A 20,993-nucleotide genomic window follows, 5' to 3' on the forward strand; every position below is an offset into this window, starting at 1 on the left:
CAAATGATAATACATGCAAAGGAAATGACAACCATTAAGTAATTCTTGAAAAGAATTCTAGCAACAGGATGTTGCTTATGCTATTAGAATAAATGGGAAAAAACCAAACATATATACAGGACATAAAAACTGTGTATGTGGATGTTGTATACACACATTTATTCATACATATGAAATGAAATGGAAGGGATGTAGCAAAATATCAATAGTAATTATTTGATAAGATCAGAGGTGATTATTCTTATTTTTCCAGAATTTTCACAAATGTCCACCTAATGATTTTATAATTCAGAAAAAAACACAGTTATTAAAATTAAGTTATGCAAAAGGTGAGGGAAATGTTTTAAAATTAAAATTTGGGGTTCTAATAATGAATAATACTGTATTATGGAATGTCCATGTGTTCCTGAGTTACTTAGTTACTTAGGATTACTTTTTATAGAGACATTAACCCAAAAGTATGATTAACATGAAAAAAAACCTCTTCTAATAATTAAAAAGACTACATTTTACTTACTGTTTGCCTTCCCTTTGGGATCTCACTAAGATCATCAGCTTTTGTAGCTTGACATTTGGGCTAATTCAAAGAACTTGACTTATGGAGTCATGTTATAGACACTGGCAATGTCATATAATTCTTGGTCAGGAATCCCCTCTTCTTCTTGAGTCAGTATGCCAGCAACACAAATCTTGACCTTTCGTAATTAGAAGTAAAAAAATCTCAATTTGAAAGCTGTGCCTGGGAACCATACATTCTCAAATAATCTTATTCTTCAGATAAATGTTAGGCTATTATAAATATAATGTCTAAATATGCCTAAATTACTCCATATTTACAAATCTAATAATATATCTAATGTAGTATAGATATGTAAAATATATTGAGCCACTGGGTCTGTGATTTAATGCCATTAGAGGATGAGACTTTCCCTCTGAGAAACCTAGAGAAGCTCAGAAGGACTTGACATGTGATTTATTTGACAAACACTTAAAAAAGAACATGCTGAATGCAGTGCTGAGAAACAAGAGGCAATAGTATGAACAGGAATACCTGTTAGGAAACATTTGGGATAATCCACATAAGACATCATGGTGTTTGCACCCAGTGGTAGGCAGGTGCTATGGTTTGATGGTGGTTTGGCCCCTCTGAAACTCACATTGAAATTTGATCCCCATTAAGAGCTATTATGACAGTAGAATGAATTGGACATAACCTTCCTATGTCCATAGATGAATACCCGACCAGTGTAACTCCACATCATATTTAACCACAAGAACAGGAAGCCATACTCCATGTGTGTATGATGTATCAAAATACATTCTACTGTCATGTATAACTAAAATGAACAAATTTTTAAAAAATTTTTAGGACCAGATGAGATCTTTAAATGGTGATTAGGGCTATGTCCTCATGAATGAATTAATCCATTCATGTGACTGATGGGTTAATGGGTTAATGGATTATCTCAAGAGTGGATCTGCTATAAAAACCAATTTGGCTAGATCTTTGTGTGCTGTCTCTTTTGTCATATTATTCCCTGTGCTTCTGCCACCTCCTCAGTAAGATGGTCATTACCAGATGAGTTCCTCAACTGGACCAGAACCATGTGCTCAAATACATCTCTCTATTTTTATTAACGTATTCAGACACTGGTCTTATGTTATTAGAAACAGAAAATAGACTCAGATAGAAGAGATGGTAAGAAATGGTCTTATCTGGAGAGTTTTGATCATCATGGAGACAGTAAGAAATGGTCTTACCTGGAGAGATTTTGAAGAACCTAGGGGAATTGTTGATGGACTGGATGTGGAGAGTAAGAGAAAGACAAGAGGCCCCGGAGGTTTCTTGGTTTTCATATGGAGTGTCTAGAAGGATGGCCTGTCATTAGTTGGGATGGAGGAGCAAGTAAGGGGAAAGGGAAGATGAGAAGTTCATATTTGGACTTGTTACAACTGATATGTTATTTTACGTTCAAGAGGAAATGCAAGTAGACCATTGTAGAAGGGTGTAGTCAGAGGAGAGATCCAAGCTGGAGCCACAACTTCTGAAAGTCATTAGCCCAGTCATACTTAAAGCCATGAGATCCCAACATAGGAATGCAAGTAAGGAAAGAGGAGTCCAACAACTGAGCGCTGGTGTTCTCCCACAGCTAACACTGAAACTGATGAGGACATTGAGCAAAGGAGATTGAGAGCAGTAGTGGCCACCGAGCTAGCAGCAAAACCAAGTAAATTTTTCTAGAAAGTCACAGTGAAAGACTTTCACCAAAAGAAAGACATGACCTGGTAAATAAAATGCCTCTATCTGATTTGGCATAAACCACTTTTCTAGAAATACACTTGGATATTACCAAATACACACACACACACACACACACATATATATGTATATATGTATATATATACATTTTTTAAAGTAGGTCAGACTAGAGAGCATTGACAAGTTCCCAAATGTTCTACCAGTGTTCAAGCTATTATTTATAAAAGAAATGAGCCCTTAGCATTTTGTCAAAATGAAGGGGTTCTTAAGTTTTTAACTACATGACTTACCTAAATATTTTATATTCAGGACAAGGCTAAATACAAGGAAAGCCTGCTTTAAATTGAATGTTTTGTTCCTCTTGAAACCCATACGTTGAAATGCTAACCCCCAATATGATGGCATTAGAAGTTGGAGCCCTTAGGAAGTAATCAAGTCACAAGGGTGGAGCCCCTAGGAATGAGATTAGTGCTCTCATAAAAGACACCCTAGGGAGCAAAGGTACACCTTCTATGTTATATGGACATAGTGAGAACACAGGTATCTCTGAACCAGGAAGAGGACCCTCACCAGACAACGAATATTCCAATACATTTATTTTGGTCTTCCCAGCCTCAAAACTATGAAAAACAAATTTCTGTTATTTATGTTAGCAGTTTATTGTAAATTGTTATAGAAAATTACTGAATGATCTAAGAAAAAGTATAACAAAAATTATCATTTTAAATCCAACAGTATGAATATAACTGTTCATATATCTTGTTTATAATTTTGATATGATAAACATCATTTTGATGGGTTTCTTTTTATGTGTTTATTAAGTTACATAAAATAATTTCTTTCATGAATTTCTGGAATTAATATTTCTGGATTTAGGGGATTTGAAAGAATTCCATCTAAGTTATTTATTTATTTTTGTGCTGGGGATTGAACATAAGGGCTCATGCATGCCAGGCAAGTGCATTACCACTGAGATACCTCCCTAGCCCTCCACCTTTAAATTAATATGTTATAATGAATTTTAATTCTCAGATATTAATTTTCTTCTCATTACTTGTGTGTGTGTACTGACACACTAAATTTTTTCTTTATATTTTCTTGGCCTGAAAAAATCCTTCTGTTATTTTAATCAAAATTGTTTAAAATTGATATGAAAATTTCATTTTAAATATATAGGTTGTTTGTATGTAAGGACGTAGTATTCTTTTTTATTGAACTAAGTTAACTATATATTCCACTGGTTTTTAACCTTTATTTCTTTTTTATGCCAAAGTAATTATTATTTTGACTTACAAAAAAGGTGTATGAATAATACAAAGGAAATTTGTCCAGAACTATTTGAAAGTAAGTGGGAATGTGATGCCCATCACCCCAGATACTTTAGTAATTACTCAAAGAAAAGACATAATCATAATATAGTAAATTTTTACCAAAATCAGGAAATTAACTTGTTAGATTGTCACCATGCAGTCCTTACACCCATTCAAATATTGCCTATTGTTCCCATGATGTCTTTTATAGGAAAATTATCTAATCCAGGATGAATCATTGTATTTATTGTCATGTCTTTTTGAACTCCTTCAATCTGGAATAGTTCCTAAGTGTTTCCTTATCTTCCATGACTTGATACTTTTGAATATCATAGACCATTTTTTACAATGTCTTTAAGTATAGATTTGAGTTTCTTCCTGATTACATTCAGTTTATGGATCTCCACCAGGAATGTCTCAGAAGTGATGCACTTTTTTCTCATTGCATCCTGTCCTATGTGTATAATTTCTCGGTCCCATTAGTGATGACGTCTTCTTTAATTTCTTTAGGTGTACTATAAATTGAATTGTGTCCCCCAGAAAGATATGCATCAGTCTTAAACCTGAAACTGATGAGAATGACCTTATTTGGAAGTAAGGTTTTTGTTAAGTTACCAAGTTAGTTTGAGGTCATACTGGACTAGCATGGGCCCCCAATCCAGTGACTGGTGTTCTTACAAGAGAAGAGAGTCGAAGACACACAGAGGGAAGGCCATGTGACAAAGGAGACAAACCAGAAGGTGTGAGGAGGAGTTCTCCCCAATAGCCTTCAGAAGGAACAGAGCCCTGCAGACTTCTTGACTCTGCACTGCTGGCCTCCAGGGGTGTTAAGAATAAATCTGTATCATTTTAAGTCAAGTTTGTGGTAATCTGTTAAAACAGCCCTAGGAAACTAATATAAGGTAGCATATTACAAGTTCCTCTACAATGAAGTTATTCTTTTTCCTTTATAATAAATATGAGGTATTTTTTTTGAAGTGGGGAAAGGGGGTCCTTTGAGTCTAAGTAATAAAGTTCCTTTTCAAACTTTCACCATAAGTTTTTGGCATCCATTGATGCCTTTTGGCTTGTCAAATGATGATCAATCTTTTTTGTCTATTGTGATTGCCAAGTGATGATCAATCTTTTTTTTTTACAATTATTTAAAACTTATTAACAGCAGTTTGTCATTTTTTTGGTAAAATCGGTTTGTAAACTTTTACTACAAATTAAAGTATTTAATAAATCTCAGCTTGACCAGATATGAAAAAATTTTAAAACTTTCAAATGTATATTGAGAAAAAAGGTTATTTTTTAAGTGTGTTTGCTGTCACCCCAAACAGGCATATTTAGGTAAAAATAGTAAAACCCCATATTGCATATATAACAGAAATAGTTTTAGTTGTCTGGTCAGTGGGCACAGTAACATCTCCAGTTCCAATGCTTTGCTTATATTTTATTGCTGGCATTTCATATTAATTTGTTCTTGGATGTCTACTCTGTCTCACCCGGCTCAGCTTTGGGAAAAGATGAATTAATTCTCAGTTGGGGGATCCACTGCCTTTGACCCTGCCATCCTGTGGTTTGGGGGTTTCTGGGCATGTGCCAGGTAATTGAAACTGTGGATGGACCACACAGAGGTGGCTGCTGACCCAGGCCTGACCACCTCGCTGGTCTTAGTCCTTTTCATCTTGGTCCCCTCTGAGATGCCTTGGAGAAGAAGGACTCCTGTGGAAATAGTAGTGTCTGATCACCTTTCCTATTCTGTCTCCTTGGTCTACCTTGTTCTCCTGAGCCCTGCTATCCTCACACTCCATCGCTTCTCCCTGGCAAGGAGGATTGGGAGACTTCGCTGCCCATAGGGTCTCTGAGGGTAGTAAACTTCACCTGTAGCAAGGCCTGCCTTGTTGGTCCTTAGTCTTCAGGATTGTGCTCTGATCCCTTGTTCTTTTCCTGTGTATTGGTAATTCTTCTGAGAATTAGGAGGAGTTCCCCTCCCAAGTGGATAGCATCTGTAATGTTTAAGACTGTTACATCTTTCCTGCCTCCAACTGGAAATTTACCAGGACCTGACCCCATTCGCACCCTTTCTCCTTCAGCGACCTCAATCTCCAGTATTTCCATGTCCTCCATGGCAAAGGTACTTCCTGAGTTCTTCCTTATGGCAATTCGGTGTACAAATACTTCTTCTTTTATGTCCTTCCTATTGATATCATCTATTACTTACATCCATCCATTTCATTGTTATCAAAACCTTTGTTGCAATTATTCTTGTCCTGGCCGGCAGGTGGCGCCAGATAAGGTGCCAGGCTGGGTGTGGGCTGCGCCCAGGAAGGCTGGCTGCTGAGTCTCAGCTTTGCTACTCCTGGTGGTGGTAATGGTGATGGTGACTGGGGACCATGCTCAGGGCTCTCTGGGTCCACTCTCTGAACTCCAAATCATTTTTTTAATGGCCTTATTCCTTTCACATGTTTTTGTTGACAGTACACTCTGAAGGAGTTGTTGTTCTCCAGCTATTTTTTAAAAATTTTTATATCTACATAGTTTTATTATTCAAAGAATAATTTTACTGTCATTAATGTTGATGCTCAGATTGTGGCATGCATGGCCAGCAGAACTCCTTCAAGTTGGCTCTGTGTGTGTGTGTGTGTGTGTGTGTGTGTTTTGACATATTCTCATGATTCTCTGACACAACAGAATGTTCAGATCCACTTATTACTCTTTTGCCCTTGCTCCAGCAGAGGATGCAGCTATTCTCTCAGTAGGCCCAGTATTCATTAGTGGAGAATAGCACTTAGAGACCAAGATCTTAGAGGTATGTGTGCCCACTGCTGTGGAAGGGTTGCTGCTTGTACGCCCCTCTCAGAAAATATTAGGATTATGTTTCTGTATGGATGAATACACATCCATAAATACAGGCATGCACATACCAGTGAAATTTATATTTATTCCTAAATATGTTATATTAAAAATGATGATTCAGTCTCTATACCTTCAATTCCAGTTCAGCACCATGGGGTTATTTTTTAATTTTCTCCCTTTGCAAAGTTGTAACTACTTTTCTGATAGTGGGAGATGTGACTTTGAATATCCTCAATATCTTTTCTTTTGCTTTGCTGGGGATCAGATGAAGCCAGGGCTTTTTGTACATGGTAGGCCAGCACTCTATCACTGAGCTGCACTCCTAGGTTGCTGTATGTATTTTTATTCATTTACCATCCCTATTTGACTAATCTGTCACTGCTTCCATTCCCCACCCTCTTGTTCCCAGAGTTCTCTTGCAGCCCAAGTGAATGACTTCTTAAAAAGTCAGGCTACTGCTCTTCTCTGCAAAGATGCCCTCTGGGCCACAGCAATAGTCCTGTGAGAAGCTCTCTTCATCCCACCAGGTCTCTGACATCCCACCCAGTATTCTTGATCCCTGTATGTTTGTGTGGATACCACTTTCAGTTTTCCTGAGCTCCAGTAGTCTTGCTGGGTTGTGACCATGCCAACTCCTTCAGTGGACACCTTTACTCCTTTGGGGTCTGACTAGATAGTGCCAGGATGGTAGGGAGGGGGGCAGAAAGGAAAGAAGGAACTCTATGTCTTAGAATTTTTCTATTGCTTTTCTTAGATTTTCTAAGCAAATTTTAATGACATCTACAAATAATTATGGATTTTCCACTGACTTTCTAATATTTCATCAAATTCCACTTCTAGGATAATGCTCAATAGTGTGAGGATGGATAATATATTTTTTCTTACTGATTGGAAATGTTTTTAGTATTTTAATTTTGTGTGAATGATAATGGTTGGAGACAGATTTTCTTATATCAGGAATATAGTGTTTTTATCAAGAATAAATGTGAATTTTATCAAATGCATTTTTGGAATATATTGAGAAGACAGTTGGACTTTTCCCTTATGATTTACTAACAGAACCAGATATATTAATAAATATCTTTTTTAAAAAATATTTTTTTAGTTGTAGATGGACACCTTATCTTTATTTTTTTAATGTGGTGTTGATGATCGAATTCAGTGCCTCACATGTGCAAGGCAAGCACTCTACCACTGAGCTACAACCCTAGCTCTAATATCTTAATATCAAAACATTTCCACATAATAGCAGCTATTATGAAATAAAGAGCAATAAGTGTTAGTGAGGATGTGGGGGGAAAGGCACACTCAGAGATTGCTGGTGGGACTGCAAATTGGTGCAGCCAATTGGAAAGCAGTATGGAGATTCCTTGGAAATCTGGGAATGGAACCACCATTTGACACAGTTATCCCTCTTCTTGGACTATTCCCAAAGGACTTAAAAACAGCATACTACAGGGACACAGCCATATCAATGTTTATAGCATCACAATTCATAATAGCTAAACTGTGGAACCAACCTAGATGCCCTTCAGTAGATGAATGGATAAAAAAGGTGTGACATAAAATACACAATGGAATATTACTCAGCAATAAAAAAGAATAAAATCATGGCATTTGCAGGTAAATGGGTAGAGTTGGAGAAGATAATGCCAAGTGAAGTTAGCCAATCCTAAAAAAAACAAATGCCGAATGCTTTTCCTGATATAAGGAGGCTGATTCATAGTGAAGTAGGGAGGGGGAGCATGGGAGGAATAGATGAACTCTAGATAGGGCAGAATGGTGAGAGGGGAAGGGAAAGGGCATGGGGTTAGAAATGATGGTGGAATGTGATGGTCATTGTTATCCAGAGTACATGTATGAAGACACAAATTGGTGTGAATATACTATGTATACAACCAGAGATATGAAAAATTGTGCTCTGTGTAATAAGAATTGTAATGTGTTCCACTGTTATATATAAATTAATAAAAATTAATTTAAAAAATTTCCACCTTTTTTGGAAATTACAGTATTTGTTTATACCACATCATTCTCAAACTACATGGTTAGATTGGATTATTTTTCAGGTGTTTTTATATTTTGGTATCAGGGCTATACTAATTTTTTGAAAAATAAACTGAAAAGATATGTTTTCTAATTCATGCTTAGAAGGTTAAATACAATGGAGATTATTTGATTTGAGGTAGCCTGCTTGTAAAGCGTGAGCACATGCGGCCATTTTGAAGGGAAGGTGTTCTATCTCTATGACAACTTTAAGAATTCCTGCCATTGTTAGAAATCTATCCAGACATTCCACTTTTCCCTGATAGCCCTTTAGCAATGTGCATTTTCATAAAAAATTGTTTTAGTGATATTTCCAAATTTATTTTCAAAGAGAATGGTAATGTTTAAAATCTCTTCTGTATTTGTAATTATATTCCTTTTAAAAAAAAAAAGATGTGTATTGTCATGTATCTCTTTCCCTTTTCTTTTTCTTTCTCATCTCTCTCTTTTCTGGCAATTCGACCAGAGGTTTGTTTATCTCAGGACTTCACACATTTTTCTGTCAAGGGCCAAGAGTCAATATACAGGCTTTGTGGGACATATGGTCTCTATCAGAACTATTCAACTCTGCTCTTGCAGCACAAAAGCTGGCCACAGACAGGTCATAAATGCATGAGTGTTGTTGGGTTCCAGTAGAACTTTATTATAAATGCTGAAATTTGAATTTCATATCATTTTAATTTTCGTGTGTCATGAAGTATTATCCTCCATCTTTCTCCCCAACTATTTCAAAATGTAGACAACATTTTAACTTGAGTGTCATACAAAAACAGGTGTCAGGCAGGATCCAGCCTGTAGTCCATAGTTTGCCAACCCCTAGTCTTTTTCAGAGATTTGGGCAAGGAAAAAAAAGCCCAAACAAACAAATGAAAAAACACTTGAATTTGTTTATCATATCTATATCTAATTATTTGTTCTCTAAATTATTTAAAAATTTAGTCATTCCTTCTGTCTAGTTTCATTGATTTTTTTTTATCTTCTTGAATTTTTTTAGGTTTTTCTTTTATTATGTTTGATGAATATGCAAGTATACAAAAATCTGTATGCTAATATAACCACCAGTTATGTCCTCATTGCCTGGCTTAAAAAGTAGGAGGAGGTCACAAATGGAAAAAGGACTTCCATGTTTGGCAGTGATGCAGCCAGACTAACTTATTTACAGTCCAGTGCAAACCATTTTACCAACCAGAGGAGCCATAGTGCTTTGAAGGATACCACTAAGCTAGATAAGCAGAAGGAATCAGCAGAAGGCTGCAAACCATTTAAAATCAGGGACCTCAAAGGGTTTATCCAAAATATCAAAGCAACTTCTGCTCCATGAGGCTTATTGGCCAACTCTTTGTGGTCTTGAGCTTCTGTTTAGAGGTCTAGAGAGGCCCAGGAGGAAAGGAATCCGTGAAGGGTGCTCAGAGCAGAGTGAGGGCTCCCAGGGGTTGTACCCTCAGGAAAGGTGAACTCAGTTAAAACAGCAGGACTTGAACTGGGCTCCGTGGGAGAAAAATTAATTCCTGTATGAGTATTTGCCTATCCGTCCTTATAGTTCACACCCACTTGTAACCTGAGTTCATATGCCTATATATTTGAAAAGCTGAAAGTGATCATTTAATTTAAAGAGTTTTTAGGCTGATAATATTTTTCAGGTATTTGGTAGAAAGCAAATAAAAACCTGTCCCAAAACAATGCTACTTCAGGTAGGCCTGAAAACATTTCCACAAGACACATGGACTCACGTTTTAAGGTCTCCAAAGGTAATAACAGAAATAACAAAACTCAGCCTGAACGTGGTTTAGATAGTGTAAGGATCAGATTTAAAATATAAAATAAATATAGGCTTGATAAGGTTAAAAATAAAAAAGATGGGTTTCTGCACAAAACTCAACCAAAGTGGATCAAAGACCTAAGCATTAGATCAGAGACCTGCACATACTAGAAAATGTAGGCCCAAATCTCTGTGATGTTGGCTTAGGAACTGACTTCAATAATTCTCCTGAAGCACAAGAAGTAAAATCAAGAATCAATAAATGAGATGGTATCAATCCAAAAAGCTTCTTCATAGCAAAGGAAACAACCAAGAACATGAACAGTGAGTGTACTGAATGGGAGAAAACCTTTGCCATGTGCACCTCAGATAGAGCATTAATCTCCAGGATATATAAAGAACTCAAAAAACTTAACACTCAAAAAATCAAATAACCCATCAATAAATGGGCAAAGGAACTGAACAGACACTTAGGAAGAAGTATGATCAGTCAACAGATACCTGAAAAAATGTTCATCATCTATAGCAATTAGAGAAATGCAAATTAAAATTATACTGAGATTTCATCTCATTCCAGTCAGAATGACAATTTTCAAGAATACAAGTAACAGTGAATTTTGGAAGGATGTGGTAAACTTATACATTGCCAGTGGGACTGCAAATTGATGCAACCACTCTGGAAAGCAGTACGGAGATTCCTCAGAAAACTTGGAATGGAACCACCATTTGACCAAGTTAAACTACTCCTCAGCATATAACCATAGGACTTAAAATCAGCATATTATAGTGATGCAGCCACATCAATGTTTACAGCAGCTCACAGTAGCTGAACTATTGAACCAGCCTAGGTTACACTCCCACAAATGAATGGACAAAGAAAATATGGTACACACACACACAATGGAATATTACTGAGCCATAAAGAAGAATGAGATTATGGCTTTTGCTGGTAAATGGATGGAACTTCAGACTATGATGCTAAATAAAATAAGCTAATCCCCCCCAAACAAAAGCCAAATGTTCTCTCTGATATGTAGAGGCTGACTTACAATAGGCGGGGATTGGGGATTCACCAGATTGGACAGGAAACAGTGGGGAGAAGGAAGGCAGGGATGGGAATAGGAAAGACAGTAGAATGAATAAGATATAACTTTCTTATGTTTATATAGAAATAAACAACCAGTGCAGTAATACTCATGTATGTGTAGTATGTCAAAATACATTCTAATGTCATGTATAACTAAAAAGAACAAATTTAAAAAAAAGAAAAATGGGCTTAAAAATCTGAATACAAGTAACAGTGAATTTTGGCAAGGATGTGTGGAAAAAGGTATACTCATACATTTGCTGGTGAGACTGCAAATTGAGGCATGGTATTTAAAAAGTGACTTTGAAGATTTGAAAAAAAAGTCAAAATGGAACAACTACTAATGAAAATGTGATTGGAATTTTTTTCAAGAGGTAAAGAACAAATAAAGATAATTGAATTCATTAAAGATAATTGAATTCATGAATAGAAGATGTTCTCAACATGTTATTCAAAATGGAACCCAGAGGGAAACAAAGAAATGGAAACTATGAAAGGGTAGCTCAGAGATTAAATACCTGAGAAACTCATATATTTAGATGTACATATTATTTATCAGAGTTCTAAAGGAAGAAAATAGATGAGGGGGGGTGAGGAAATATTCTAAAATATGACGGAGAGCTTCACTGAATTATCAAGGAATACCAAGGTCTGAATCCAAGAAACCAGCAATTCCAAAGTCAAATAAAATATAGAGAAATCTTTACACAGTAATATAAATTCTGACCTTCAAAGAGAATAACCAGTTAGAAAGGAGAGAGTGTTAGCAAAGAAATAGAAATTTGACAGGCAGCTGAATTTCTAACCCCAACAATGCAAATCAGAAGAAGAATAAGGTCTTCAGTGTATTGAGAGGGACAGACCAGAAAAATGGTATCTCAAGATTGAGAGGAAATAAGACAATTATTACTTAATTCAGATAAAACTATCTCAACTGGAAAAGATAAGATGTGAAAATGAATATGTATGAAGATAGTGATAAATACATAGATACGATTCCATACATGTAGGTTTGTGGATCCATGTGTTTCTATTTTTCATAATTTGGAGGAGGAGTTGAATGCTGAGTTTAAGTCTCCATCATTGAAACAAGTTTCTCTTTCTTCAATTTTTTTTTATAAATGTAATGTGCGCTTGTTTCACACAGTTGGAAAAAGGAAAAGAGCAATGGAAAATAGCCATTGTTTATCAATTATTAATACTTTGATATATTATTTATCTTATTTATTTATACGTTTTACTTAATTAGAGTCATGCCGATTATACGATCCAGCTTTTTTTGAATCACAACTACAAAATGAGGTTTTTACTGTGACATCAAGTGTTATTTGGAAACATCACTTTATGTTGCTACTTGATATTCTATCCTTCAGCTGTATCATAATGTAGCTGAAACCATCTAGATGCTCACCAGTCCAATTTCCTCTTTCTGAGCACAGATTGTTTTTCTATCATTAATTTTGGGCCAGTAACTCTTCTGTCCAGTGAGATCTGTTTGCTCCTCAGTATCATTGGGGAGTTGGTTTTGGACCTCTGTGGGTACCAAAATCTGTAGCTCCTCAAGTGCCTACATAAAATTGTGTAGCTTTATCTATATATTTTTAAATATTTATTTTTAGTTGTAGTTGAACATAATACTTGCACATGCTACTCAAGCGCTCTATAGCTGAGCCACAACCCCAGCCCTCCTTTGTATATTTTTTAAATCATCTTATAGATTACTTATAAAACCTGATACAATGTAAATGCTGTATAAATAAATGTTATACTATGTTGTTTAGGGGATAATAACAAGTGCAAACATCTGTACACGTCTAGTTCAAATGCATATATTTTTAAATGTTTTTGATTTGTGTTTGGTTGAATTCATGGAAGTGGGGCCCTTAGATACAGAGGGCCAACTGTATGTAAGAACCTAAATATACCATCTCCAAGCCAGGCCCTGACATACCTCCTGGCATTCTACTCTAGAGGATGTCCAGGCCCAGTGGAAGACTCTTGAAGCCCTACTGGCCTTGATTCAGGGTCTAAATTTTTTCCTACTGATGTCCACTTAGAAGTAGAGGGATAGACCCAGAGGACATATGAATAAAGTGTGTGTATATATGTGTGTGTGTGTGTGTGTGTGTGTGTGTGTGTGTGTGTGTGTATATATATATATATATATATATATATATATATATAAAATACCATTTAGGATAAATACTAAAATAAAAAAGAATTTTAAGCTGGGTGTGGTGGAGCATGCCTGTAATTACAGTGACACAAGAGGCTGAGGCAAGGAGATAGCAAGTTGGAAGCCAGCCTGGGCAACTTAGTGAGACCCTATCTCAAAATATAAAAAGCGCTGGAGATGTAGCTCAGTTTGAGAGTGACCCTGGGTTCAATCCCCAGTACCCCACATCCCCAAAAGAAAGATTTTGTATTGTTGCTAAAAAATTTCAGACAAGAAACCCAGCTCTCTTTTAGATTATTTTTTATTCTAGTTTTTTATGTATGACAGCAGAATGCATTAAAATTAATATTACACATAGCACAATTTTTCATATCTCTGGATGTACACAAAGTATATTCACACCCATACATGTACTTACAGTAATGATGTCCATCTCATTCCACCATCTTTTCTACCCCCATGCCCCATCCTTTCCCCTCCCACCCCTCTGCCCTATCTAGAGTTCATCTAATCCTCCCACGATCCCTCTCCCAACCCCACTATGAATCAGCCTCCTTATATCAGAGAGAACATTTGGCATTTGGTTTTGGGGGATTGGCTGACTTCACTTAGCATTATCTTCTCCAACTCCATCCATTTACCTGCAAATGTCATGATTTTATTCTCTTTTATTGCTGAGTAGTAGTCCACTGTGTATATATACCACATTTTCTTTATCTATTCATCTACTGAAGGGCATCTAGTTCTCTTTAGCTCAGGGAGCTACCTATTCATAGTTTATAATAAGCATACCTGTTCCTGGACAAATCATAGCAGACATTTGAGAAAACGTATCTAGTTAGCTTTTTCTGTGACTTATTTATTGTTTCCTTGCTTTTGCCATTTTACTGATTAGTTTAGAATACTATTTTATTTATCTATGAAATATATTTGGTTATATATTGCATGCATATTATAAACATTTCAAACTTTATGGATAGTTTTATAATTCATGATGTATTTGATGCAGATGCTTTAATATTTTTAAATCTTGTGAGGTCAAACCTATTGTTTTGTTGTTTCTCATTTTTTCTGTTGATTTTGCTGAGAACTTAGCCAGCCCAGATCAAACAAACTTTTTTCTGGACTGGTTTTAAGTTCTATATTAAAATTTTACCTTATTATAGAGTTTATTATGTCATACTTATGGGTTTGAAATTAACACTTAAATTAACATTTCAAAAACTGTATTTATTGCATGTTTGTTGAGCAAGTGCTCATTACTCAACATTCACTACTTAATTTAATCCTTAAAACAATCCAGTGAGATGATACTGTTATTAGTATCCTAGAAATGCAGAAGGGAAGCTGAGAATCTGTTCAGCATCTCTTCTGCAGTGGCAGAGCTATGAAGTGGGGGAGCTGGGATCCCAGCCTCAGTCGCTGACTCCACACCCACAGCCTACTGTCTGGTCCCTACTGTACCATGTCTTCATTGCACAGATCCAAGGCTGACCTCTGTAAACTCAAGGTAATTCTTTATTGCACATAAATGCTTATATGAATTGGGGTCTGTTCATGAGATATCAGTTCTGTCCCACTCATCTTTCTGGCTCAGGTGTTCTTATCTCATTATTTAGTATTAGTAATTCTCAAAAAAATTATATTAAATGCCATTCTCCACTAAGTATTTAAAATTTCCTCAACTAATTGCTGCTTCATCTTTCTTTGAATTTCAATTATACCCTATTGATATTTTCGTTTGAAATTCATTCTTGGAAATTCTAATTCATTCTAATATTTTAATATACATTTTATTTTATAAAATGCTTTTGTTCACACCTGTCTTAAATCCTGTACTGATCTACAACCTTTTTAAAGACTTGGAGTATTTATCTGAACCCCTGACACTGTGATTTCCCAAGGTTATTCAATAAATCATTATCTGATTTAATTCCTTTACAGTGGATTGAATTTAATTTATTTACACATATTATTATAGTGTCTACTATGTGCCAGACTTTATTTTAATACATATAACAACTTGGTAATGCAGGAACTATTATGGCCCCATTCTAAAGGTGGAGGAGCTGATTCAAGAGAGGCCGCACCACCACTTAGTGGCAGAGTGAGGATTTGAGCCTGGGATGGCTGGCTTGGGCAAGTATGTTCTGTGTTCACCATGCATTGTGCCCTATTGGAATATAAGGTATTGAAATTGGATGTATTTAAAATTCCTAAAGAAAATGTAAGGATTCTGCTCAGTTCTGGAGAACTGGTAAAATACAAGGAGACAGAGAGAAAGTGTAAAAGCACGTTAAGGCAGAAGAAGCAGCTTCCCTAATGTAAAAAAGCAGAAGCATACCATTTGTGGAAGTTAATCAAATTCCAATGAAAGAAATCACGTAACTTTTGGGAAAAATATGTAACCAAGTCATATTTTAAATAAATTTTGATCCCATTTTATTTTTATTTAATCTAAGAAGTTTAAAATTCTGCTTCCCTTAGCAATGCATTATTCCTTACCATCCTCCCCCAATCAACACACACACACACACACACACACACACACACACACACACACACACACACGGGTAAAGACAGAAGAATTTGCATGTTAAGTTTAGCTTGTATTTCCCGGATAGAGGTTGTGGTAAATGGGGAAATTAGGTTATTCCAAATCTTTTTTCAAGACATAGAAGTAGATTATCTGGCTGCCATCACTCATCACCATGCAGCTGCTCCCCTGTTCTGTTTGTCCTAAGCTCTGTCGAACTCTGCGGAAGTCAGATGGGAGGCAGGCTGGTTTACCAAGAGTGAGGGGGCAGATTGAGCATCCACTGAAGAGGCAGGCAGATCCCGTGGTAAAGTCCAGCTTAGACAAACTCTTTTCTATTTGATATGCTAACACATTGTTGGAGCTCATCTCCCCTAAATCAAAAAGAAAAAGGCCTTTTCATTTGAGCCTCAAAAATTTCTCCCAAATACCCTTTTCTCCTCTCCAGTGTTTGACCTTTCTAAAGAGATACTATAACCATTCTATTTTTAAAAGGGGGAAGTCAGAGATATGTCAAGGAGTGAGAAAATGAAATTTTGCATCAGGCAAAATTTCTGCACAGATATTTCAGAAGGATTCATAATTCTATGGCTGTATACAAATGATCCATTTTGTTAATCTGAATTTCGAGGGTCATTAAAATTTTTTTTCTGAGCCCTGGAGTAGTTTATTACTTGGAGAGAGAGGGGAAAAAAGCCAGTTTAAAACCAGGTAAGGGAAGAAAGCTGACAAAAACATAAATTAGAGGAAGAACTTAATTTAAAAAGTGTCAAAAAGGATAGATAGTCTTAGTTCAATAATAAAGCCTGGTTCAAGAGCCTTCTATCTTTAAATAAAGCGTTCAAGCACTCTATTACCTGTATACAACCAATCTTTGATTTCCAATCTAAGTCTATTTTTGCTTCTCGTGATTAGCATACAAATGTGAAAAAAAGAAAAAAAAAGTGGTTACATGCGTGACGATTAGGACATGCCTTTGCTTTAATGTCAGTGGTTTGTCAGGCTAGAGGTGATGAAATGAATTGCTGCTTTGTAGGCTCCTTAGAGGTAAATCTTGTCCCAAAATGACTCCTATCCATCTCCTTTTATTTTCATTCCAAGTTCATCATACAAACTGCAAGCATATAAGCATATATTTGTTTTAAAAGAAATAAAGCACAATAGCATATAGCACCTGGCTAATATATGTGAGCAGGCAGAGAGGTATGCATGGATTTTCTGGCAACACTTCTCACTCTGCAAAGTAATATGGAGTCCACAGATTTAGCCTAAATATGGGGGCTCCACCATTCAAGAATAATGTTTCATATAAGAGATGAAATGATATAGTCTTATGTTGGCCGCTGACTCAATGCAGAGGCAGACCTAAGGCTGAAGAAAGTGTAGTATTGAAAGTTACCACTGTCTCCTAGACTTCATTAAAACAGAATTTTATTTACTTTTTCATTAGCAGGGTTTAAGCCTGCCAGACCAGTGTTTCTTCTCCATCTTTTCCAGAGTCTTCTCTGAAGGATTAGTCCCTATGTGTCAGGGGCTCTGAACCCAGGGCCTGAGCTGTGTCAAGTCAGGAAGTTCCTGGGGGTTTGGTCCCCTTGTGAAGGGCCTTGTAGAAATATAGGTTAGATGTGGCTGCTGACGGATGGCCCCATTTACATCCAAGGCAGTTATTATGCATGAAACCACTCAAGCATCATTTGTTTCAGGGAGTTCAACCAGTCAATTTTTCAGTTCCTTTCTGATTCAGGGTCAGAAGCAAATGAAGGATCTCAGGTTGCCTTCATCTTAGGCCAGTGATGTTTCTCACCATATCCATAGCAAATTTGTTTAAAGAGAATCCCACTTAAAAAACTACATGAAGGTATCTTTTCCCTGTGATTCACAGAGGCCACGGGCAAGCTCTAATAGGGCTGGAGCTCCTATCTGCATTGCATGTGAATTCACCAAAACAGCTATGCCCAGGACTAACTGGACACTAGAAGTCATAAGCCTGTGAGCCAGGTACAGCAATGAGGTGGCCAGCATATGCAAATATACATGGAAAACCAGGCTATGGGCCACTGCTGAAAACCCCACATGGGCTTCAAGTGTCACTTGAGTCTGAATTTAAAGGAAGTGACTTTTCTCCACTTGGAGATAAGATCTCTGATTCAATCCCAGGACAAGAAATAATACAAATGGCCTTGGAATGCCCCTCAAAAGATTACTAATGTTAGCTGGGCACGGTGGCACATGCCTGTAATCCTAGTGGCTCACGAGACTGAGGCAGGAGGACCACAAGTTCAAAGCCAGCCTCAGCAAAAAGCGAGGCACTAAGCAACTCAGTGAGACCTGTCTCTAAATAGAATACAAAATAGGGCTGGGGACCTAGCTTAGAGGTCAAGTACCCCTGAGTTTAATCCCCTACCAAAAAAAATACTAATGTTTATGCAGTGCTTTGTAGTTTAATAATGATATATTATTTATAAATATTATTTAATCCACTTAATAACTATAGTAGGAAGGTATCTCCAACAAGTGTAATTAAATTTCATAGAGAAAATAAAATAAGCAAATACAGGAGAATTTTTAAAAAATTATTTATTTTCCATGTAAAAAATGTCAGCAAAAGCCACCCACATTCTGGACTCAAGAAATGAGAGGGAAAGTTGTTAGAATAAAAGCACACCACTTCTACTTGAGCTCAGAGCAGGAAAAAAACTGTTTTAACACTAAGCAGGTATTAAAGGACACCCTTAGCATTAAGCATGCATTCTCTGAGCCACCCATCACACTGTCACATATTGTATGTATGCCATATCGCCCTGACTTTTCTCCCTTCAGATCAGTCATCCTAGCCAGCTCTGGTCCAGGTGGCAGTCCAGGACTCCTCTGCACTACCCAGCCAGGCCCTGCGGAACAGAGTGCCAGGCTTTGCCTTTGACTTGCAGCTTTATCCCCTTGGCTATAACACATCAGTTTTTAATAACACTCTAAAGAATCGTGGAAATAAGACAAAAAACCCAAACATATCTATATAATATACCATAACAGAGGCTTTGGGGACTTCACACACGTAGAAAAACCACATTTTGGGGAATTCATCTGGATGCATAAACATCTACCCACATAGAATTCAAGGTCCAGAGGGAAAGTACTTCCAACCTTCTATAGATAGAGTTGAGGCCATCATAGGACGATATTTAATTTGACAAATTCTGTGTGCCTATTTGTTCATAGGAAAGAAGCCAGAATAACTTCATTATACACAGATCCCATATCTGAAATTTTCAACTGTTATTTGAAAGGATGAGACAGAATTGATTGACAGCCTAATTTCTAAGCATTAGTGTCTTAGTATTACAAAGCCAAGGCTTTGTGTTTGTTTGCTTGTGGAATGAAGAATTGTAGATGAATCCCATCATTTAAAAACACTCAATTGTAAATATGAATAAAAGTAAAAAAAACAATTAAACTCAATAGACACGCATTGGAGTTAAATGCCTTCTTCAGTATTCCCAGGGACTACTGAGGGGAAGGCTGAGCCAAGATTTTTCCCTATAGAATGGTGTGTCAGTAGCTGATTCATTTTATGCTAATAATATGCTATGGTCCAGAGTGTGACGATTCTGTTTGATAGGCAAACACCTGAGGCTATTTAGGCATTAAGAGCATGTACTTGTGGTGTCTCCACATCTCCTAGCAGAAATTTTATATGCACAGAATATATTTAATCAAACATTTCTTCCGTTGACACACACACACACACACACACACACACACACACACAATGTAACCAGTTCTATTTGTCTTAGTACTGTTATATGATGTAGTACCATCTGGCATCCAAACACCAGCACCTCTTACATCAGAGCAATACTGTGAGTAAGTGAAGTGACACTGTGTTTTTAAAGCATATAAATAAGTAGTTCTTGAGCACTGTGCAGAAATAAATGTTTTTTTTTCAGCATTAATACATGGAGTGTTAAAAGTGGTATCTGTGAACATATTTCTAAGTTTTTCAAGTTAAATATTTTTTCTCAAAGAATACTTAGTAATACCTAATTTAGAAATTTTTGTTAACGTCAAGTTTATGTAAACTTTTATCCATTATAAGAATACTCTGAAAGAATTGAGGATATATCTATTAATGAAAATGAAAAGTGAGAATTTGAGAGAAGATGTAATACATTAAGAATTTTTTCTAAACTCAAGGATGAAAATGTAGGAATATACTTTGGGGAAAAAATGATCAATTCCAGATCTTTCAAGTGAACTAATTTATATGGATTATATTTCATGTAAAGTCCTCACCAATTATATTATTAAATTAATCTGCAAAAGAGAACAACTTCAAGATCACTGTAATGTTAAACTTAACAGTTTTTAGCAATCTAAAACTTCAGTGCTAAAGGGTTAAGCTAAAGGATTAAGCTAAAGGTGGTGGGAGATTCATTTTGCTTTTTTAAAGCAAACAACAAAATAATCCTTAACCTTCATTTGGTGTCTCAACAAACTGATGGGGTTGTATGCCTTGCTAGCCACTTGGGGCACTAGGTAGAATAAGCTCAGAAGCAGCATGAGTAACCCACTCCTGGGGAAAATGTAGATGTCAAAACATTAAGTTCATTAAGCAAATGTTTGGTAACACAAGGTGTTTACCACTGGGGACATGGCAGGGAACAAGGCTGCCAGGCAGCAGTGAGTACTATGATGAGATCAACTGTGTTCCAGTGGAGACCCAAACATGGGGGTTTCCCTGAAGGGATGCCTCCTAAGTTGGTGATGGACAGTTACCACTTACCAGATCCCAGAAGATCTATAGCTCAGTGTTCATCCAAGAGAATGGCCAGTACAGAGCCCTATGGTGGAAACAAGGTAGTAGAGAACACAAGTGGAGTGGTTATGAAGACATTAGGGGAAAAATCCCAGGAACTCATGAAGTCCTAACCTGACCTAACCTGCCTGGTAGAGAGCAGAAGATGGTGGAGACCAGGTGTTG

Source organism: Urocitellus parryii, chromosome 7, assembly GCF_045843805.1.
Source record: "Urocitellus parryii isolate mUroPar1 chromosome 7, mUroPar1.hap1, whole genome shotgun sequence".
NCBI classification, from domain to species: Eukaryota; Metazoa; Chordata; class Mammalia; order Rodentia; family Sciuridae; genus Urocitellus; species Urocitellus parryii.